Source organism: Microcebus murinus, chromosome 28 (assembly GCF_040939455.1).
Source record: "Microcebus murinus isolate Inina chromosome 28, M.murinus_Inina_mat1.0, whole genome shotgun sequence".
NCBI lineage: Eukaryota > Metazoa > Chordata > Mammalia > Primates > Cheirogaleidae > Microcebus > Microcebus murinus.
The window spans coordinates 17,292,851-17,314,592 of NC_134131.1; the positions used below are offsets into that span (position 1 = coordinate 17,292,851).

Here is a 21,742-nt window from a genome sequence, read left to right on the forward strand (position 1 = left end):
GGCCTCCTTCACCTACCCGCTGCCCACCCCCGGCGCGTCGCCGCCGCTGACGCTGACTGCGCACGCGCGCTCGCGCGGGGCGCTCGCCCTTTGACCCCAGCCAGGGGCCGCCCTCCCCCACAACCCCTTTCAGCTGCGCCCCCCCTCGCCCTGTGGGTGGGCTGCCGCCTATTCCCCCGGGCCAGGGCTGGGGCACAGCCAGTGTATGGGGCGTCTCTCTCTGGGGATGTGTCCCATGGGTGGGGTGGGGTGGCGTGGTTTGTGGGGCGCTGAAGAAATCAGTCCCCTCCATCTCCTACCTCTGGAAAACGCCCAAGCCCGTGGAGAACTGCCGGCACCGCTTCGTGGGGGCCGGGACCCTCCTCTGTGTCCTCCTGTGGCCCAGTCCAAGGGGCCTGGGCCTGGCCGGGGCTGCATTGGACCCCAACCACCCTGGCGTGTGGACTCGCTAAAAATCGGCCATTAGATATTGGATTCCAGCTTCCTTGAGGTCATTTCACTAATGAGTGCACCGGAAAGAGTTTCCTAATCCATCTGTGAGGGTGGCAACTGAAAGAGAATTTTAAAGCTGACAGAATAGGCGAGGGAAGGCATAGGAGATTTCCACACCCAGCAAGGAAGCCTTTCCCGAAATGGAAGAAAGAAACGAGCAAACAGAGACACCGGTAGCCCGCCCGGAAAAGAGTCTGCCCCCGAGAGAAAGTACCCTGACCAGGTTCACCCATGGGTGGGTGGGTGGCGAGCTAGCGAGGTTCAGAAGAGCGAGGACCGCAGTCTGTGCGGAAGACACCTGCGCTCGGGTGTGTGTGGCGGCCCGATTCGCAAGCAGCTCTAGATGTTAAACCAAGGAGAAGCCAGGGAGTTCCCAACGCCCCAGGTGTCCTCAGCCCACGACTGGCTGCTGTGGGAATGCGAAGCCCGGCTCCTTGTCTCAGAGCGGGGTTCCCAGGAGGATCAGGCTGAAGCTGGGACTTGGCCTCAAAGTGTCCCCTCGCATGGCCACCCCCTTCCCCTTCCTGCTCCTCTACTCCTGGTGCCCCTCCATCCAGGGGCCAGACCTTAGAGAGTCACCGCAAGAGAATCCTGGTCCCCAAGGAGCCTTCTGGGGGACCGGTGCTGAGAGAGGTTGTGGGCATGGCCCGCTGGGGCTCTGCCCGACCCAGGGCTGAGAGATGCCACCTCCCAGCTCTGGGTCCCTGCAGGAAGTGTTGGCAAGCACAGGGCCAGTCCCCCAAAGGCCCAGGTGCAGGGAGCCCAGGCCAAGCAGCCTGTGGAAGAAGCCACTTGCCGTGCCACCCCGGGAACAGGACTGCAGGCCCCGGCCCTTCCCACCTCCTCCTCCTCCTCCTCCCCCCCCCGCACCTCCCCCCCCCGGACATGGCACAGGGCTCAGAGACACCTCAGACTCTTGCTACCCAAGGTGCAAAGGGCATCAGTTGCTCCTCCAAGCCCCCCGCCCAGCAGACCACGTTGTCCAGCCAGCCCCCGGGCCTCCCTGGGGTGCCCAGCACAAAAGTGCAGACACCCACCGGACCCTCAGTCTCAGCTTTCGGATGTTTTTGCCACTCTAAGGACCCGCAGGCCCGCTGGGCCTTCGGGCAGGACAGAGAGCCCCGGGATCCGCCTTGGAGAGCTGCGTGTACGTACGTCCCCATCAGGAGGCGGTCCCCACCTCCGCGGCTCTCCCCTTGGCTCTCCCCTTGCGGGGAGCGGCAGCAGCCTGCAGCCGCAGGGCCTCAGGGAAGACACCAGGCTGGGCCCCCGCGGCACAGCGGGGGCACGTCCCCCGCACTCGACTTAGGGACGGCTGCTGGAGACTGCTGCGGCCACCCTGCTGCCGGGTTTCTGGAGGGCTTCCTGGAAGCAGCGTCCACACCAAGCCCTTGGAAGGCCCAGGCGACGGAGGAGCCGGTCAGGCAGGGGCCGAGGACGGTGAGAGGCCGGGCGGGAAGGAGCATGTCAGGCAGGGGCAGAGGACGGTGACAGGCCGGGCGGGGAGGAGCCGGTCAGGCGGGGGCCCAGGACAGTGACGGGCCTGGCCGGGGAGGAGTGCGTCAGGCAGGGGCAGAGGAGACGGGCTGGGTAAGGGTTAGGGTTACAGTTAGGGCACAATTCACAATCGCAAAGACGTGGAAGCGACCCGAGTGCCCATCCATCCAGGAGTGCATGAATAAAATGTGGCGCGTGGACACCACGGAGTGCCATTCGGCTGTGAGGAGCAGCGGTGAGAGGGCACCTCTCGTGTTCTCCTGGCCAGAGCTGGAACCCGTTCCAGTAAGCCAAGTATCCCAAGAATGGACACACGAGCACCACGTGAGCGCGCTCACCAGCAAATTGGAACGAACGGATGGACACCTAAGTGGACGGAGAGGAATCACCTTCATCGGGTGGGTGTCGGGCGGGTGGGGGGAGGGGAGGGGCATCCACATCCATTAGGCATGGGGTGGGTGCGCACCGACTGGGGGATGGGCGCACTTGAAGCTCTGACCCCAGGGGGGAGGCTTGGAGAGGGCAACGTACCCGACCTTAACACTGGTACCCCCACAATACGCTGGAACAACATGAGAGGTATATGAATGAGAACACAGGGGGGAGGGGGGCACGGGCAATACATGTCACCTGAATACTTGTACTCCCATCATCTGCTTGAAAAGAGAGAGGAAAGAAAATGCAATAATAGAGGTAAGAGACACTTTTTAAAAATAATGAATCCGAAGAGAAAAGTAAAAGGAGGCCTGTGGAGCAGGTCTGGGTGTGACTCCGGATCCCCCAACATCAGGTGCCACCACCAAAGATTCCTGCGTGGAGCCCATAGAACCCCCAAAAGCAACGGGACGAGTTCTGGTCACATACTCCCTCAAAATGACATCCTGGCCTTCTTCTGGAACTCCCTCCCCTCTCAGACTCTCAAGGTTTCCTCCAGCGTGTCGGTTCCCACAGAGCAGACCTTTGGTCTGAGACCTGACAGTCCAGATGCCACGCATGCTGCCGCGTGGCGGCGGTGTCTCGGCTTGGGACAAGAGGAGGCCCCACGGTGCGGGCTGGGGCGCCAGGCACCGCGGCGGGCGCTGAGGGTTGGGGTCACCCCCACACCGGGCCGCCGCCGCGCTCCCAGAAAGGGGACAGAACAAGAGGCAAAAAAAAAAAAAAAAAAAAAGAAGCAGCCTGAGGCACCCGGTATTCCCAGGCGGTCTCCCATCCAAGTCCTAACCGGGCCCCACCCTGCTTAGCTTCCGAGACCAGACGAGATCGGGGGCGTTCAGGGTGGTGTGGCCCTAGACGGCGGCGGAGGCCGCCCCTGCCCCACTCAAGAAGCCGAGCCTCTCTGCGCTTTCCCCCCGCCGCCGCCGCCGCCGCCGCCGCCGCCGCCTCCCGCCCCAGGCCCCGCGCCGGGCCGGGCCTGTTGAGTTCGCCGGCCGGGTCCCGCGGGCTCCCAGGGACGGGGGTGATGGGCGGGGCGGGGCGGGGGGCTGTCTCTCTATACACACACACACACACACTCACACTCACTCACACAAGATGCGCCTCCACGGCTGGACTCGCCAAGGTGGAGCCCTCCCAGCCCCCCTCGTCTCCTCGCCCGGCCTCCTTCACCTACCCGCTGCCCACCCCCGGCGCGTCGCCGCCGCTGACGCTGACTGCGCACGCGCGCTCGCGCGGGGCGCTCGCCCTTTGACCCCAGCCAGGGGCCGCCCTCCCCCACAACCCCTTTCAGCTGCGCCCCCCCTCGCCCTGTGGGTGGGCTGCCGCCTATTCCCCCGGGCCAGGGCTGGGGCACAGCCAGTGTATGGGGCGTCTCTCTCTGGGGATGTGTCCCATGGGTGGGGTGGGGTGGCGTGGTTTGTGGGGCGCTGAAGAAATCAGTCCCCTCCATCTCCTACCTCTGGAAAACGCCCAAGCCCGTGGAGAACTGCCGGCACCGCTTCGTGGGGGCCGGGACCCTCCTCTGTGTCCTCCTGTGGCCCAGTCCAAGGGGCCTGGGCCTGGCCGGGGCTGCATTGGACCCCAACCACCCTGGCGTGTGGACTCGCTAAAAATCGGCCATTAGATATTGGATTCCAGCTTCCTTGAGGTCATTTCACTAATGAGTGCACCGGAAAGAGTTTCCTAATCCATCTGTGAGGGTGGCAACTGAAAGAGAATTTTAAAGCTGACAGAATAGGCGAGGGAAGGCATAGGAGATTTCCACACCCAGCAAGGAAGCCTTTCCCGAAATGGAAGAAAGAAACGAGCAAACAGAGACACCGGTAGCCCGCCCGGAAAAGAGTCTGCCCCCGAGAGAAAGTACCCTGACCAGGTTCACCCATGGGTGGGTGGGTGGCGAGCTAGCGAGGTTCAGAAGAGCGAGGACCGCAGTCTGTGCGGAAGACACCTGCGCTCGGGTGTGTGTGGCGGCCCGATTCGCAAGCAGCTCTAGATGTTAAACCAAGGAGAAGCCAGGGAGTTCCCAACGCCCCAGGTGTCCTCAGCCCACGACTGGCTGCTGTGGGAATGCGAAGCCCGGCTCCTTGTCTCAGAGCGGGGTTCCCAGGAGGATCAGGCTGAAGCTGGGACTTGGCCTCAAAGTGTCCCCTCGCATGGCCACCCCCTTCCCCTTCCTGCTCCTCTACTCCTGGTGCCCCTCCATCCAGGGGCCAGACCTTAGAGAGTCACCGCAAGAGAATCCTGGTCCCCAAGGAGCCTTCTGGGGGACCGGTGCTGAGAGAGGTTGTGGGCATGGCCCGCTGGGGCTCTGCCCGACCCAGGGCTGAGAGATGCCACCTCCCAGCTCTGGGTCCCTGCAGGAAGTGTTGGCAAGCACAGGGCCAGTCCCCCAAAGGCCCAGGTGCAGGGAGCCCAGGCCAAGCAGCCTGTGGAAGAAGCCACTTGCCGTGCCACCCCGGGAACAGGACTGCAGGCCCCGGCCCTTCCCACCTCCTCCTCCTCCTCCTCCCCCCCCCGCACCTCCCCCCCCCGGACATGGCACAGGGCTCAGAGACACCTCAGACTCTTGCTACCCAAGGTGCAAAGGGCATCAGTTGCTCCTCCAAGCCCCCCGCCCAGCAGACCACGTTGTCCAGCCAGCCCCCGGGCCTCCCTGGGGTGCCCAGCACAAAAGTGCAGACACCCACCGGACCCTCAGTCTCAGCTTTCGGATGTTTTTGCCACTCTAAGGACCCGCAGGCCCGCTGGGCCTTCGGGCAGGACAGAGAGCCCCGGGATCCGCCTTGGAGAGCTGCGTGTACGTACGTCCCCATCAGGAGGCGGTCCCCACCTCCGCGGCTCTCCCCTTGGCTCTCCCCTTGCGGGGAGCGGCAGCAGCCTGCAGCCGCAGGGCCTCAGGGAAGACACCAGGCTGGGCCCCCGCGGCACAGCGGGGGCACGTCCCCCGCACTCGACTTAGGGACGGCTGCTGGAGACTGCTGCGGCCACCCTGCTGCCGGGTTTCTGGAGGGCTTCCTGGAAGCAGCGTCCACACCAAGCCCTTGGAAGGCCCAGGCGACGGAGGAGCCGGTCAGGCAGGGGCCGAGGACGGTGAGAGGCCGGGCGGGAAGGAGCATGTCAGGCAGGGGCAGAGGACGGTGACAGGCCGGGCGGGGAGGAGCCGGTCAGGCGGGGGCCCAGGACAGTGACGGGCCTGGCCGGGGAGGAGTGCGTCAGGCAGGGGCAGAGGAGACGGGCTGGGTAAGGGTTAGGGTTACAGTTAGGGCACAATTCACAATCGCAAAGACGTGGAAGCGACCCGAGTGCCCATCCATCCAGGAGTGCATGAATAAAATGTGGCGCGTGGACACCACGGAGTGCCATTCGGCTGTGAGGAGCAGCGGTGAGAGGGCACCTCTCGTGTTCTCCTGGCCAGAGCTGGAACCCGTTCCAGTAAGCCAAGTATCCCAAGAATGGACACACGAGCACCACGTGAGCGCGCTCACCAGCAAATTGGAACGAACGGATGGACACCTAAGTGGACGGAGAGGAATCACCTTCATCGGGTGGGTGTCGGGCGGGTGGGGGGAGGGGAGGGGCATCCACATCCATTAGGCATGGGGTGGGTGCGCACCGACTGGGGGATGGGCGCACTTGAAGCTCTGACCCCAGGGGGGAGGCTTGGAGAGGGCAACGTACCCGACCTTAACACTGGTACCCCCACAATACGCTGGAACAACATGAGAGGTATATGAATGAGAACACAGGGGGGAGGGGGGCACGGGCAATACATGTCACCTGAATACTTGTACTCCCATCATCTGCTTGAAAAGAGAGAGGAAAGAAAATGCAATAATAGAGGTAAGAGACACTTTTTAAAAATAATGAATCCGAAGAGAAAAGTAAAAGGAGGCCTGTGGAGCAGGTCTGGGTGTGACTCCGGATCCCCCAACATCAGGTGCCACCACCAAAGATTCCTGCGTGGAGCCCATAGAACCCCCAAAAGCAACGGGACGAGTTCTGGTCACATACTCCCTCAAAATGACATCCTGGCCTTCTTCTGGAACTCCCTCCCCTCTCAGACTCTCAAGGTTTCCTCCAGCGTGTCGGTTCCCACAGAGCAGACCTTTGGTCTGAGACCTGACAGTCCAGATGCCACGCATGCTGCCGCGTGGCGGCGGTGTCTCGGCTTGGGACAAGAGGAGGCCCCACGGTGCGGGCTGGGGCGCCAGGCACCGCGGCGGGCGCTGAGGGTTGGGGTCACCCCCACACCGGGCCGCCGCCGCGCTCCCAGAAAGGGGACAGAACAAGAGGCAAAAAAAAAAAAAAAAAAAAAGAAGCAGCCTGAGGCACCCGGTATTCCCAGGCGGTCTCCCATCCAAGTCCTAACCGGGCCCCACCCTGCTTAGCTTCCGAGACCAGACGAGATCGGGGGCGTTCAGGGTGGTGTGGCCCTAGACGGCGGCGGAGGCCGCCCCTGCCCCACTCAAGAAGCCGAGCCTCTCTGCGCTTTCCCCCCGCCGCCGCCGCCGCCGCCGCCGCCGCCGCCGCCGCCGCCGCCGCCGCCTCCCGCCCCAGGCCCCGCGCCGGGCCGGGCCTGTTGAGTTCGCCGGCCGGGTCCCGCGGGCTCCCAGGGACGGGGGTGATGGGCGGGGCGGGGCGGGGGGCTGTCTCTCTATACACACACACACACACACTCACTCACACAAGATGCGCCTCCACGGCTGGACTCGCCAAGGTGGAGCCCTCCCAGCCCCCCTCGTCTCCTCGCCCGGCCTCCTTCACCTACCCGCTGCCCACCCCCGGCGCGTCGCCGCCGCTGACGCTGACTGCGCACGCGCGCTCGCGCGGGGCGCTCGCCCTTTGACCCCAGCCAGGGGCCGCCCTCCCCCACAACCCCTTTCAGCTGCGCCCCCCCTCGCCCTGTGGGTGGGCTGCCGCCTATTCCCCCGGGCCAGGGCTGGGGCACAGCCAGTGTATGGGGCGTCTCTCTCTGGGGATGTGTCCCATGGGTGGGGTGGGGTGGCGTGGTTTGTGGGGCGCTGAAGAAATCAGTCCCCTCCATCTCCTACCTCTGGAAAACGCCCAAGCCCGTGGAGAACTGCCGGCACCGCTTCGTGGGGGCCGGGACCCTCCTCTGTGTCCTCCTGTGGCCCAGTCCAAGGGGCCTGGGCCTGGCCGGGGCTGCATTGGACCCCAACCACCCTGGCGTGTGGACTCGCTAAAAATCGGCCATTAGATATTGGATTCCAGCTTCCTTGAGGTCATTTCACTAATGAGTGCACCGGAAAGAGTTTCCTAATCCATCTGTGAGGGTGGCAACTGAAAGAGAATTTTAAAGCTGACAGAATAGGCGAGGGAAGGCATAGGAGATTTCCACACCCAGCAAGGAAGCCTTTCCCGAAATGGAAGAAAGAAACGAGCAAACAGAGACACCGGTAGCCCGCCCGGAAAAGAGTCTGCCCCCGAGAGAAAGTACCCTGACCAGGTTCACCCATGGGTGGGTGGGTGGCGAGCTAGCGAGGTTCAGAAGAGCGAGGACCGCAGTCTGTGCGGAAGACACCTGCGCTCGGGTGTGTGTGGCGGCCCGATTCGCAAGCAGCTCTAGATGTTAAACCAAGGAGAAGCCAGGGAGTTCCCAACGCCCCAGGTGTCCTCAGCCCACGACTGGCTGCTGTGGGAATGCGAAGCCCGGCTCCAGTCTCAGAGCGGGGTTCCCAGGAGGATCAGGCTGAAGCTGGGACTTGGCCTCAAAGTGTCCCCTCGCATGGCCACCCCCTTCCCCTTCCTGCTCCTCTACTCCTGGTGCCCCTCCATCCAGGGGCCAGACCTTAGAGAGTCACCGCAAGAGAATCCTGGTCCCAAAGGAGCCTTCTGGGGGACCGGTGCTGAGAGAGGTTGTGGGCATGGCCCGCTGGGGCTCTGCCCGACCCAGGGCTGAGAGATGCCACCTCCCAGCTCTGGGTCCCTGCAGGAAGTGTTGGCAAGCACAGGGCCAGTCCCCCAAAGGCCCAGGTGCAGGGAGCCCAGGCCAAGCAGCCTGTGGAAGAAGCCACTTGCCGTGCCACCCCGGGAACAGGACTGCAGGCCCCGGCCCTTCCCACCTCCTCCTCCTCCTCCTCCCCCCCCCGCACCTCCCCCCCCCGGACATGGCACAGGGCTCAGAGACACCTCAGACTCTTGCTACCCAAGGTGCAAAGGGCATCAGTTGCTCCTCCAAGCCCCCCGCCCAGCAGACCACGTTGTCCAGCCAGCCCCCGGGCCTCCCTGGGGTGCCCAGCACAAAAGTGCAGACACCCACCGGACCCTCAGTCTCAGCTTTCGGATGTTTTTGCCACTCTAAGGACCCGCAGGCCCGCTGGGCCTTCGGGCAGGACAGAGAGCCCCGGGATCCGCCTTGGAGAGCTGCGTGTACGTACGTCCCCATCAGGAGGCGGTCCCCACCTCCGCGGCTCTCCCCTTGGCTCTCCCCTTGGCTCTCCCCTTGCGGGGAGCGGCAGCAGCCTGCAGCCGCAGGGCCTCAGGGAAGACACCAGGCTGGGCCCCCGCGGCACAGCGGGGGCACGTCCCCCGCACTCGACTTAGGGACGGCTGCTGGAGACTGCTGCGGCCACCCTGCTGCCGGGTTTCTGGAGGGCTTCCTGGAAGCAGCGTCCACACCAAGCCCTTGGAAGGCCCAGGCGACGGAGGAGCCGGTCAGGCAGGGGCCGAGGACGGTGAGAGGCCGGGCGGGAAGGAGCATGTCAGGCAGGGGCAGAGGACGGTGACAGGCCGGGCGGGGAGGAGCCGGTCAGGCGGGGGCCCAGGACAGTGACGGGCCTGGCCGGGGAGGAGTGCGTCAGGCAGGGGCAGAGGAGACGGGCTGGGTAAGGGTTAGGGTTACAGTTAGGGCACAATTCACAATCGCAAAGACGTGGAAGCGACCCGAGTGCCCATCCATCCAGGAGTGCATGAATAAAATGTGGCGCGTGGACACCACGGAGTGCCATTCGGCTGTGAGGAGCAGCGGTGAGAGGGCACCTCTCGTGTTCTCCTGGCCAGAGCTGGAACCCGTTCCAGTAAGCCAAGTATCCCAAGAATGGACACACGAGCACCACGTGAGCGCGCTCACCAGCAAATTGGAACGAACGGATGGACACCTAAGTGGACGGAGAGGAATCACCTTCATCGGGTGGGTGTCGGGCGGGTGGGGGGAGGGGAGGGGCATCCACATCCATTAGGCATGGGGTGGGTGCGCACCGACTGGGGGATGGGCGCACTTGAAGCTCTGACCCCAGGGGGGAGGCTTGGAGAGGGCAACGTACCCGACCTTAACACTGGTACCCCCACAATACGCTGGAACAACATGAGAGGTATATGAATGAGAACACAGGGGGGAGGGGGGCACGGGCAATACATGTCACCTGAATACTTGTACTCCCATCATCTGCTTGAAAAGAGAGAGGAAAGAAAATGCAATAATAGAGGTAAGAGACACTTTTTAAAAATAATGAATCCGAAGAGAAAAGTAAAAGGAGGCCTGTGGAGCAGGTCTGGGTGTGACTCCGGATCCCCCAACATCAGGTGCCACCACCAAAGATTCCTGCGTGGAGCCCATAGAACCCCCAAAAGCAACGGGACGAGTTCTGGTCACATACTCCCTCAAAATGACATCCTGGCCTTCTTCTGGAACTCCCTCCCCTCTCAGACTCTCAAGGTTTCCTCCAGCGTGTCGGTTCCCACAGAGCAGACCTTTGGTCTGAGACCTGACAGTCCAGATGCCACGCATGCTGCCGCGTGGCGGCGGTGTCTCGGCTTGGGACAAGAGGAGGCCCCACGGTGCGGGCTGGGGCGCCAGGCACCGCGGCGGGCGCTGAGGGTTGGGGTCACCCCCACACCGGGCCGCCGCCGCGCTCCCAGAAAGGGGACAGAACAAGAGGCAAAAAAAAAAAAAAAAAAAAGAAGCAGCCTGAGGCACCCGGTATTCCCAGGCGGTCTCCCATCCAAGTCCTAACCGGGCCCCACCCTGCTTAGCTTCCGAGACCAGACGAGATCGGGGGCGTTCAGGGTGGTGTGGCCCTAGACGGCGGCGGAGGCCGCCCCTGCCCCACTCAAGAAGCCGAGCCTCTCTGCGCTTTCCCCCCGCCGCCGCCGCCGCCGCCGCCGCCGCCGCCGCCGCCGCCGCCGCCGCCTCCCGCCCCAGGCCCCGCGCCGGGCCGGGCCTGTTGAGTTCGCCGGCCGGGTCCCGCGGGCTCCCAGGGACGGGGGTGATGGGCGGGGCGGGGCGGGGGGCTGTCTCTCTATACACACACACACACACACTCACACTCACTCACACAAGATGCGCCTCCACGGCTGGACTCGCCAAGGTGGAGCCCTCCCAGCCCCCCTCGTCTCCTCGCCCGGCCTCCTTCACCTACCCGCTGCCCACCCCCGGCGCGTCGCCGCCGCTGACGCTGACTGCGCACGCGCGCTCGCGCGGGGCGCTCGCCCTTTGACCCCAGCCAGGGGCCGCCCTCCCCCACAACCCCTTTCAGCTGCGCCCCCCCTCGCCCTGTGGGTGGGCTGCCGCCTATTCCCCCGGGCCAGGGCTGGGGCACAGCCAGTGTATGGGGCGTCTCTCTCTGGGGATGTGTCCCATGGGTGGGGTGGGGTGGCGTGGTTTGTGGGGCGCTGAAGAAATCAGTCCCCTCCATCTCCTACCTCTGGAAAACGCCCAAGCCCGTGGAGAACTGCCGGCACCGCTTCGTGGGGGCCGGGACCCTCCTCTGTGTCCTCCTGTGGCCCAGTCCAAGGGGCCTGGGCCTGGCCGGGGCTGCATTGGACCCCAACCACCCTGGCGTGTGGACTCGCTAAAAATCGGCCATTAGATATTGGATTCCAGCTTCCTTGAGGTCATTTCACTAATGAGTGCACCGGAAAGAGTTTCCTAATCCATCTGTGAGGGTGGCAACTGAAAGAGAATTTTAAAGCTGACAGAATAGGCGAGGGAAGGCATAGGAGATTTCCACACCCAGCAAGGAAGCCTTTCCCGAAATGGAAGAAAGAAACGAGCAAACAGAGACACCGGTAGCCCGCCCGGAAAAGAGTCTGCCCCCGAGAGAAAGTACCCTGACCAGGTTCACCCATGGGTGGGTGGGTGGCGAGCTAGCGAGGTTCAGAAGAGCGAGGACCGCAGTCTGTGCGGAAGACACCTGCGCTCGGGTGTGTGTGGCGGCCCGATTCGCAAGCAGCTCTAGATGTTAAACCAAGGAGAAGCCAGGGAGTTCCCAACGCCCCAGGTGTCCTCAGCCCACGACTGGCTGCTGTGGGAATGCGAAGCCCGGCTCCTTGTCTCAGAGCGGGGTTCCCAGGAGGATCAGGCTGAAGCTGGGACTTGGCCTCAAAGTGTCCCCTCGCATGGCCACCCCCTTCCCCTTCCTGCTCCTCTACTCCTGGTGCCCCTCCATCCAGGGGCCAGACCTTAGAGAGTCACCGCAAGAGAATCCTGGTCCCCAAGGAGCCTTCTGGGGGACCGGTGCTGAGAGAGGTTGTGGGCATGGCCCGCTGGGGCTCTGCCCGACCCAGGGCTGAGAGATGCCACCTCCCAGCTCTGGGTCCCTGCAGGAAGTGTTGGCAAGCACAGGGCCAGTCCCCCAAAGGCCCAGGTGCAGGGAGCCCAGGCCAAGCAGCCTGTGGAAGAAGCCACTTGCCGTGCCACCCCGGGAACAGGACTGCAGGCCCCGGCCCTTCCCACCTCCTCCTCCTCCTCCTCCCCCCCCCGCACCTCCCCCCCCCGGACATGGCACAGGGCTCAGAGACACCTCAGACTCTTGCTACCCAAGGTGCAAAGGGCATCAGTTGCTCCTCCAAGCCCCCCGCCCAGCAGACCACGTTGTCCAGCCAGCCCCCGGGCCTCCCTGGGGTGCCCAGCACAAAAGTGCAGACACCCACCGGACCCTCAGTCTCAGCTTTCGGATGTTTTTGCCACTCTAAGGACCCGCAGGCCCGCTGGGCCTTCGGGCAGGACAGAGAGCCCCGGGATCCGCCTTGGAGAGCTGCGTGTACGTACGTCCCCATCAGGAGGCGGTCCCCACCTCCGCGGCTCTCCCCTTGGCTCTCCCCTTGCGGGGAGCGGCAGCAGCCTGCAGCCGCAGGGCCTCAGGGAAGACACCAGGCTGGGCCCCCGCGGCACAGCGGGGGCACGTCCCCCGCACTCGACTTAGGGACGGCTGCTGGAGACTGCTGCGGCCACCCTGCTGCCGGGTTTCTGGAGGGCTTCCTGGAAGCAGCGTCCACACCAAGCCCTTGGAAGGCCCAGGCGACGGAGGAGCCGGTCAGGCAGGGGCCGAGGACGGTGAGAGGCCGGGCGGGAAGGAGCATGTCAGGCAGGGGCAGAGGACGGTGACAGGCCGGGCGGGGAGGAGCCGGTCAGGCGGGGGCCCAGGACAGTGACGGGCCTGGCCGGGGAGGAGTGCGTCAGGCAGGGGCAGAGGAGACGGGCTGGGTAAGGGTTAGGGTTACAGTTAGGGCACAATTCACAATCGCAAAGACGTGGAAGCGACCCGAGTGCCCATCCATCCAGGAGTGCATGAATAAAATGTGGCGCGTGGACACCACGGAGTGCCATTCGGCTGTGAGGAGCAGCGGTGAGAGGGCACCTCTCGTGTTCTCCTGGCCAGAGCTGGAACCCGTTCCAGTAAGCCAAGTATCCCAAGAATGGACACACGAGCACCACGTGAGCGCGCTCACCAGCAAATTGGAACGAACGGATGGACACCTAAGTGGACGGAGAGGAATCACCTTCATCGGGTGGGTGTCGGGCGGGTGGGGGGAGGGGAGGGGCATCCACATCCATTAGGCATGGGGTGGGTGCGCACCGACTGGGGGATGGGCGCACTTGAAGCTCTGACCCCAGGGGGGAGGCTTGGAGAGGGCAACGTACCCGACCTTAACACTGGTACCCCCACAATACGCTGGAACAACATGAGAGGTATATGAATGAGAACACAGGGGGGAGGGGGGCACGGGCAATACATGTCACCTGAATACTTGTACTCCCATCATCTGCTTGAAAAGAGAGAGGAAAGAAAATGCAATAATAGAGGTAAGAGACACTTTTTAAAAATAATGAATCCGAAGAGAAAAGTAAAAGGAGGCCTGTGGAGCAGGTCTGGGTGTGACTCCGGATCCCCCAACATCAGGTGCCACCACCAAAGATTCCTGCGTGGAGCCCATAGAACCCCCAAAAGCAACGGGACGAGTTCTGGTCACATACTCCCTCAAAATGACATCCTGGCCTTCTTCTGGAACTCCCTCCCCTCTCAGACTCTCAAGGTTTCCTCCAGCGTGTCGGTTCCCACAGAGCAGACCTTTGGTCTGAGACCTGACAGTCCAGATGCCACGCATGCTGCCGCGTGGCGGCGGTGTCTCGGCTTGGGACAAGAGGAGGCCCCACGGTGCGGGCTGGGGCGCCAGGCACCGCGGCGGGCGCTGAGGGTTGGGGTCACCCCCACACCGGGCCGCCGCCGCGCTCCCAGAAAGGGGACAGAACAAGAGGCAAAAAAAAAAAAAAAAAAAAAAGAAGCAGCCTGAGGCACCCGGTATTCCCAGGCGGTCTCCCATCCAAGTCCTAACCGGGCCCCACCCTGCTTAGCTTCCGAGACCAGACGAGATCGGGGGCGTTCAGGGTGGTGTGGCCCTAGACGGCGGCGGAGGCCGCCCCTGCCCCACTCAAGAAGCCGAGCCTCTCTGCGCTTTCCCCCCGCCGCCGCCGCCGCCGCCGCCGCCGCCGCCGCCGCCGCCGCCTCCCGCCCCAGGCCCCGCGCCGGGCCGGGCCTGTTGAGTTCGCCGGCCGGGTCCCGCGGGCTCCCAGGGACGGGGGTGATGGGCGGGGCGGGGCGGGGGGCTGTCTCTCTATACACACACACACACACACTCACACTCACTCACACAAGATGCGCCTCCACGGCTGGACTCGCCAAGGTGGAGCCCTCCCAGCCCCCCTCGTCTCCTCGCCCGGCCTCCTTCACCTACCCGCTGCCCACCCCCGGCGCGTCGCCGCCGCTGACGCTGACTGCGCACGCGCGCTCGCGCGGGGCGCTCGCCCTTTGACCCCAGCCAGGGGCCGCCCTCCCCCACAACCCCTTTCAGCTGCGCCCCCCCTCGCCCTGTGGGTGGGCTGCCGCCTATTCCCCCGGGCCAGGGCTGGGGCACAGCCAGTGTATGGGGCGTCTCTCTCTGGGGATGTGTCCCATGGGTGGGGTGGGGTGGCGTGGTTTGTGGGGCGCTGAAGAAATCAGTCCCCTCCATCTCCTACCTCTGGAAAACGCCCAAGCCCGTGGAGAACTGCCGGCACCGCTTCGTGGGGGCCGGGACCCTCCTCTGTGTCCTCCTGTGGCCCAGTCCAAGGGGCCTGGGCCTGGCCGGGGCTGCATTGGACCCCAACCACCCTGGCGTGTGGACTCGCTAAAAATCGGCCATTAGATATTGGATTCCAGCTTCCTTGAGGTCATTTCACTAATGAGTGCACCGGAAAGAGTTTCCTAATCCATCTGTGAGGGTGGCAACTGAAAGAGAATTTTAAAGCTGACAGAATAGGCGAGGGAAGGCATAGGAGATTTCCACACCCAGCAAGGAAGCCTTTCCCGAAATGGAAGAAAGAAACGAGCAAACAGAGACACCGGTAGCCCGCCCGGAAAAGAGTCTGCCCCCGAGAGAAAGTACCCTGACCAGGTTCACCCATGGGTGGGTGGGTGGCGAGCTAGCGAGGTTCAGAAGAGCGAGGACCGCAGTCTGTGCGGAAGACACCTGCGCTCGGGTGTGTGTGGCGGCCCGATTCGCAAGCAGCTCTAGATGTTAAACCAAGGAGAAGCCAGGGAGTTCCCAACGCCCCAGGTGTCCTCAGCCCACGACTGGCTGCTGTGGGAATGCGAAGCCCGGCTCCTTGTCTCAGAGCGGGGTTCCCAGGAGGATCAGGCTGAAGCTGGGACTTGGCCTCAAAGTGTCCCCTCGCATGGCCACCCCCTTCCCCTTCCTGCTCCTCTACTCCTGGTGCCCCTCCATCCAGGGGCCAGACCTTAGAGAGTCACCGCAAGAGAATCCTGGTCCCCAAGGAGCCTTCTGGGGGACCGGTGCTGAGAGAGGTTGTGGGCATGGCCCGCTGGGGCTCTGCCCGACCCAGGGCTGAGAGATGCCACCTCCCAGCTCTGGGTCCCTGCAGGAAGTGTTGGCAAGCACAGGGCCAGTCCCCCAAAGGCCCAGGTGCAGGGAGCCCAGGCCAAGCAGCCTGTGGAAGAAGCCACTTGCCGTGCCACCCCGGGAACAGGACTGCAGGCCCCGGCCCTTCCCACCTCCTCCTCCTCCTCCTCCCCCCCCCGCACCTCCCCCCCCCGGACATGGCACAGGGCTCAGAGACACCTCAGACTCTTGCTACCCAAGGTGCAAAGGGCATCAGTTGCTCCTCCAAGCCCCCCGCCCAGCAGACCACGTTGTCCAGCCAGCCCCCGGGCCTCCCTGGGGTGCCCAGCACAAAAGTGCAGACACCCACCGGACCCTCAGTCTCAGCTTTCGGATGTTTTTGCCACTCTAAGGACCCGCAGGCCCGCTGGGCCTTCGGGCAGGACAGAGAGCCCCGGGATCCGCCTTGGAGAGCTGCGTGTACGTACGTCCCCATCAGGAGGCGGTCCCCACCTCCGCGGCTCTCCCCTTGGCTCTCCCCTTGCGGGGAGCGGCAGCAGCCTGCAGCCGCAGGGCCTCAGGGAAGACACCAGGCTGGGCCCCCGCGGCACAGCGGGGGCACGTCCCCCGCACTCGACTTAGGGACGGCTGCTGGAGACTGCTGCGGCCACCCTGCTGCCGGGTTTCTGGAGGGCTTCCTGGAAGCAGCGTCCACACCAAGCCCTTGGAAGGCCCAGGCGACGGAGGAGCCGGTCAGGCAGGGGCCGAGGACGGTGAGAGGCCGGGCGGGAAGGAGCATGTCAGGCAGGGGCAGAGGACGGTGACAGGCCGGGCGGGGAGGAGCCGGTCAGGCGGGGGCCCAGGACAGTGACGGGCCTGGCCGGGGAGGAGTGCGTCAGGCAGGGGCAGAGGAGACGGGCTGGGTAAGGGTTAGGGTTACAGTTAGGGCACAATTCACAATCGCAAAGACGTGGAAGCGACCCGAGTGCCCATCCATCCAGGAGTGCATGAATAAAATGTGGCGCGTGGACACCACGGAGTGCCATTCGGCTGTGAGGAGCAGCGGTGAGAGGGCACCTCTCGTGTTCTCCTGGCCAGAGCTGGAACCCGTTCCAGTAAGCCAAGTATCCCAAGAATGGACACACGAGCACCACGTGAGCGCGCTCACCAGCAAATTGGAACGAACGGATGGACACCTAAGTGGACGGAGAGGAATCACCTTCATCGGGTGGGTGTCGGGCGGGTGGGGGGAGGGGAGGGGCATCCACATCCATTAGGCATGGGGTGGGTGCGCACCGACTGGGGGATGGGCGCACTTGAAGCTCTGACCCCAGGGGGGAGGCTTGGAGAGGGCAACGTACCCGACCTTAACACTGGTACCCCCACAATACGCTGGAACAACATGAGAGGTATATGAATGAGAACACAGGGGGGAGGGGGGCACGGGCAATACATGTCACCTGAATACTTGTACTCCCATCATCTGCTTGAAAAGAGAGAGGAAAGAAAATGCAATAATAGAGGTAAGAGACACTTTTTAAAAATAATGAATCCGAAGAGAAAAGTAAAAGGAGGCCTGTGGAGCAGGTCTGGGTGTGACTCCGGATCCCCCAACATCAGGTGCCACCACCAAAGATTCCTGCGTGGAGCCCATAGAACCCCCAAAAGCAACGGGACGAGTTCTGGTCACATACTCCCTCAAAATGACATCCTGGCCTTCTTCTGGAACTCCCTCCCCTCTCAGACTCTCAAGGTTTCCTCCAGCGTGTCGGTTCCCACAGAGCAGACCTTTGGTCTGAGACCTGACAGTCCAGATGCCACGCATGCTGCCGCGTGGCGGCGGTGTCTCGGCTTGGGACAAGAGGAGGCCCCACGGTGCGGGCTGGGGCGCCAGGCACCGCGGCGGGCGCTGAGGGTTGGGGTCACCCCCACACCGGGCCGCCGCCGCGCTCCCAGAAAGGGGACAGAACAAGAGGCAAAAAAAAAAAAAAAAAAAAAAGAAGCAGCCTGAGGCACCCGGTATTCCCAGGCGGTCTCCCATCCAAGTCCTAACCGGGCCCCACCCTGCTTAGCTTCCGAGACCAGACGAGATCGGGGGCGTTCAGGGTGGTGTGGCCCTAGACAGCGGCGGAGGCCGCCCCTGCCCCACTCAAGAAGCCGAGCCTCTCTGCGCTTTCCCCCCGCCGCCGCCGCCGCCGCCGCCGCCGCCGCCTCCCGCCCCAGGCCCCGCGCCGGGCCGGGCCTGTTGAGTTCGCCGGCCGGGTCCCGCGGGCTCCCAGGGACGGGGGTGATGGGCGGGGCGGGGCGGGGGGCTGTCTCTCTATACACACACACACACACACTCACACTCACTCACACAAGATGCGCCTCCACGGCTGGACTCGCCAAGGTGGAGCCCTCCCAGCCCCCCTCGTCTCCTCGCCCGGCCTCCTTCACCTACCCGCTGCCCACCCCCGGCGCGTCGCCGCCGCTGACGCTGACTGCGCACGCGCGCTCGCGCGGGGCGCTCGCCCTTTGACCCCAGCCAGGGGCCGCCCTCCCCCACAACCCCTTTCAGCTGCGCCCCCCCTCGCCCTGTGGGTGGGCTGCCGCCTATTCCCCCGGGCCAGGGCTGGGGCACAGCCAGTGTATGGGGCGTCTCTCTCTGGGGATGTGTCCCATGGGTGGGGTGGGGTGGCGTGGTTTGTGGGGCGCTGAAGAAATCAGTCCCCTCCATCTCCTACCTCTGGAAAACGCCCAAGCCCGTGGAGAACTGCCGGCACCGCTTCGTGGGGGCCGGGACCCTCCTCTGTGTCCTCCTGTGGCCCAGTCCAAGGGGCCTGGGCCTGGCCGGGGCTGCATTGGACCCCAACCACCCTGGCGTGTGGACTCGCTAAAAATCGGCCATTAGATATTGGATTCCAGCTTCCTTGAGGTCATTTCACTAATGAGTGCACCGGAAAGAGTTTCCTAATCCATCTGTGAGGGTGGCAACTGAAAGAGAATTTTAAAGCTGACAGAATAGGCGAGGGAAGGCATAGGAGATTTCCACACCCAGCAAGGAAGCCTTTCCCGAAATGGAAGAAAGAAACGAGCAAACAGAGACACCGGTAGCCCGCCCGGAAAAGAGTCTGCCCCCGAGAGAAAGTACCCTGACCAGGTTCACCCATGGGTGGGTGGGTGGCGAGCTAGCGAGGTTCAGAAGAGCGAGGACCGCAGTCTGTGCGGAAGACACCTGCGCTCGGGTGTGTGTGGCGGCCCGATTCGCAAGCAGCTCTAGATGTTAAACCAAGGAGAAGCCAGGGAGTTCCCAACGCCCCAGGTGTCCTCAGCCCACGACTGGCTGCTGTGGGAATGCGAAGCCCGGCTCCTTGTCTCAGAGCGGGGTTCCCAGGAGGATCAGGCTGAAGCTGGGACTTGGCCTCAAAGTGTCCCCTCGCATGGCCACCCCCTTCCCCTTCCTGCTCCTCTACTCCTGGTGCCCCTCCATCCAGGGGCCAGACCTTAGAGAGTCACCGCAAGAGAATCCTGGTCCCCAAGGAGCCTTCTGGGGGACCGGTGCTGAGAGAGGTTGTGGGCATGGCCCGCTGGGGCTCTGCCCGACCCAGGGCTGAGAGATGCCACCTCCCAGCTCTGGGTCCCTGCAGGAAGTGTTGGCAAGCACAGGGCCAGTCCCCCAAAGGCCCAGGTGCAGGGAGCCCAGGCCAAGCAGCCTGTGGAAGAAGCCACTTGCCGTGCCACCCCGGGAACAGGACTGCAGGCCCCGGCCCTTCCCACCTCCTCCTCCTCCTCCTCCCCCCCCCGCACCTCCCCCCCCCGGACATGGCACAGGGCTCAGAGACACCTCAGACTCTTGCTACCCAAGGTGCAAAGGGCATCAGTTGCTCCTCCAAGCCCCCCGCCCAGCAGACCACGTTGTCCAGCCAGCCCCCGGGCCTCCCTGGGGTGCCCAGCACAAAAGTGCAGACACCCACCGGACCCTCAGTCTCAGCTTTCGGATGTTTTTGCCACTCTAAGGACCCGCAGGCCCGCTGGGCCTTCGGGCAGGACAGAGAGCCCCGGGATCCGCCTTGGAGAGCTGCGTGTACGTACGTCCCCATCAGGAGGCGGTCCCCACCTCCGCGGCTCTCCCCTTGGCTCTCCCCTTGCGGGGAGCGGCAGCAGCCTGCAGCCGCAGGGCCTCAGGGAAGACACCAGGCTGGGCCCCCGCGGCACAGCGGGGGCACGTCCCCCGCACTCGACTTAGGGACGGCTGCTGGAGACTGCTGCGGCCACCCTGCTGCCGGGTTTCTGGAGGGCTTCCTGGAAGCAGCGTCCACACCAAGCCCTTGGAAGGCCCAGGCGACGGAGGAGCCGGTCAGGCAGGGGCCGAGGACGGTGAGAGGCCGGGCGGGAAGGAGCATGTCAGGCAGGGGCAGAGGACGGTGACAGGCCGGGCGGGGAGGAGCCGGTCAGGCGGGGGCCCAGGACAGTGACGGGCCTGGCCGGGGAGGAGTGCGTCAGGCAGGGGCAGAGGAGACGGGCTGGGTAAGGGTTAGGGTTACAGTTAGGGCACAATTCACAATCGCAAAGACGTGGAAGCGACCCGAGTGCCCATCCATCCAGGAGTGCATGAATAAAATGTGGCGCGTGGACACCACGGAGTGCCATTCGGCTGTGAGGAGCAGCGGTGAGAGGGCACCTCTCGTGTTCTCCTGGCCAGAGCTGGAACCCGTTCCAGTAAGCCAAGTATCCCAAGAATGGACACACGAGCACCACGTGAGCGCGCTCACCAGCAAATTGGAACGAACGGATGGACACCTAAGTGGACGGAGAGGAATCACCTTCATCGGGTGGGTGTCGGGCGGGTGGGGGGAGGGGAGGGGCATCCACATCCATTAGGCATGGGGTGGGTGCGCACCGACTGGGGGATGGGCGCACTTGAAGCTCTGACCCCAGGGGGGAGGCTTGGAGAGGGCAACGTACCCGACCTTAACACTGGTACCCCCACAATACGCTGGAACAACATGAGAGGTATATGAATGAGAACACAGGGGGGAGGGGGGCACGGGCAATACATGTCACCTGAATACTTGTACTCCCATCATCTGCTTGAAAAGAGAGAGGAAAGAAAATGCAATAATAGAGGTAAGAGACACTTTTTAAAAATAATGAATCCGAAGAGAAAAGTAAAAGGAGGCCTGTGGAGCAGGTCTGGGTGTGACTCCGGATCCCCCAACATCAGGTGCCACCACCAAAGATTCCTGCGTGGAGCCCATAGAACCCCCAAAAGCAACGGGACGAGTTCTGGTCACATACTCCCTCAAAATGACATCCTGGCCTTCTTCTGGAACTCCCTCCCCTCTCAGACTCTCAAGGTTTCCTCCAGCGTGTCGGTTCCCACAGAGCAGACCTTTGGTCTGAGACCTGACAGTCCAGATGCCACGCATGCTGCCGCGTGGCGGCGGTGTCTCGGCTTGGGACAAGAGGAGGCCCCACGGTGCGGGCTGGGGCGCCAGGCACCGCGGCGGGCGCTGAGGGTTGGGGTCACCCCCACACCGGGCCGCCGCCGCGCTCCCAGAAAGGGGACAGAACAAGAGGCAAAAAAAAAAAAAAAAAAAAAAGAAGCAGCCTGAGGCACCCGGTATTCCCAGGCGGTCTCCCATCCAAGTCCTAACCGGGCCCCACCCTGCTTAGCTTCCGAGACCAGACGAGATCGGGGGCGTTCAGGGTGGTGTGGCCCTAGACGGCGGCGGAGGCCGCCCCTGCCCCACTCAAGAAGCCGAGCCTCTCTGCGCTTTCCCCCCGCCGCCGCCGCCGCCGCCGCCGCCGCCGCCTCCCGCCCCAGGCCCCGCGCCGGGCCGGGCCTGTTGAGTTCGCCGGCCGGGTCCCGCGGGCTCCCAGGGACGGGGGTGATGGGCGGGGCGGGGCGGGGGGCTGTCTCTCTATACACACACACACACACACTCACACTCACTCACACAAGATGCGCCTCCACGGCTGGACTCGCCAAGGTGGAGCCCTCCCAGCCCCCCTCGTCTCCTCGCCCGGCCTCCTTCACCTACCCGCTGCCCACCCCCGGCGCGTCGCCGCCGCTGACGCTGACTGCGCACGCGCGCTCGCGCGGGGCGCTCGCCCTTTGACCCCAGCCAGGGGCCGCCCTCCCCCACAACCCCTTTCAGCTGCGCCCCCCCTCGCCCTGTGGGTGGGCTGCCGCCTATTCCCCCGGGCCAGGGCTGGGGCA

The 21,742-nt window shown here is 64.1% G+C and overlaps 6 pseudogenes; all 6 read right to left on the bottom strand.

Moving 5' to 3' along the window:
- Nucleotides 1-3,162: 3,162 nt before the first annotated feature.
- On the bottom strand, nt 3,163-3,281 carry LOC142865418 (uncharacterized; annotated as a pseudogene).
- A 3,463-nt stretch (nt 3,282-6,744) lies between these two features.
- LOC142865419 (uncharacterized) lies at nt 6,745-6,863 on the bottom strand (annotated as a pseudogene).
- Nucleotides 6,864-10,348: 3,485 nt separating this feature from the next.
- Nucleotides 10,349-10,467, bottom strand: LOC142865421 (uncharacterized; annotated as a pseudogene).
- A 3,482-nt stretch (nt 10,468-13,949) lies between these two features.
- Nucleotides 13,950-14,068, bottom strand: LOC142865422 (uncharacterized; annotated as a pseudogene).
- A 3,476-nt stretch (nt 14,069-17,544) lies between these two features.
- Nucleotides 17,545-17,663, bottom strand: LOC142865423 (uncharacterized; annotated as a pseudogene).
- A 3,464-nt stretch (nt 17,664-21,127) lies between these two features.
- Nucleotides 21,128-21,246, bottom strand: LOC142865424 (uncharacterized; annotated as a pseudogene).
- Between the last annotated feature and the right edge of the window lie 496 nt (nt 21,247-21,742).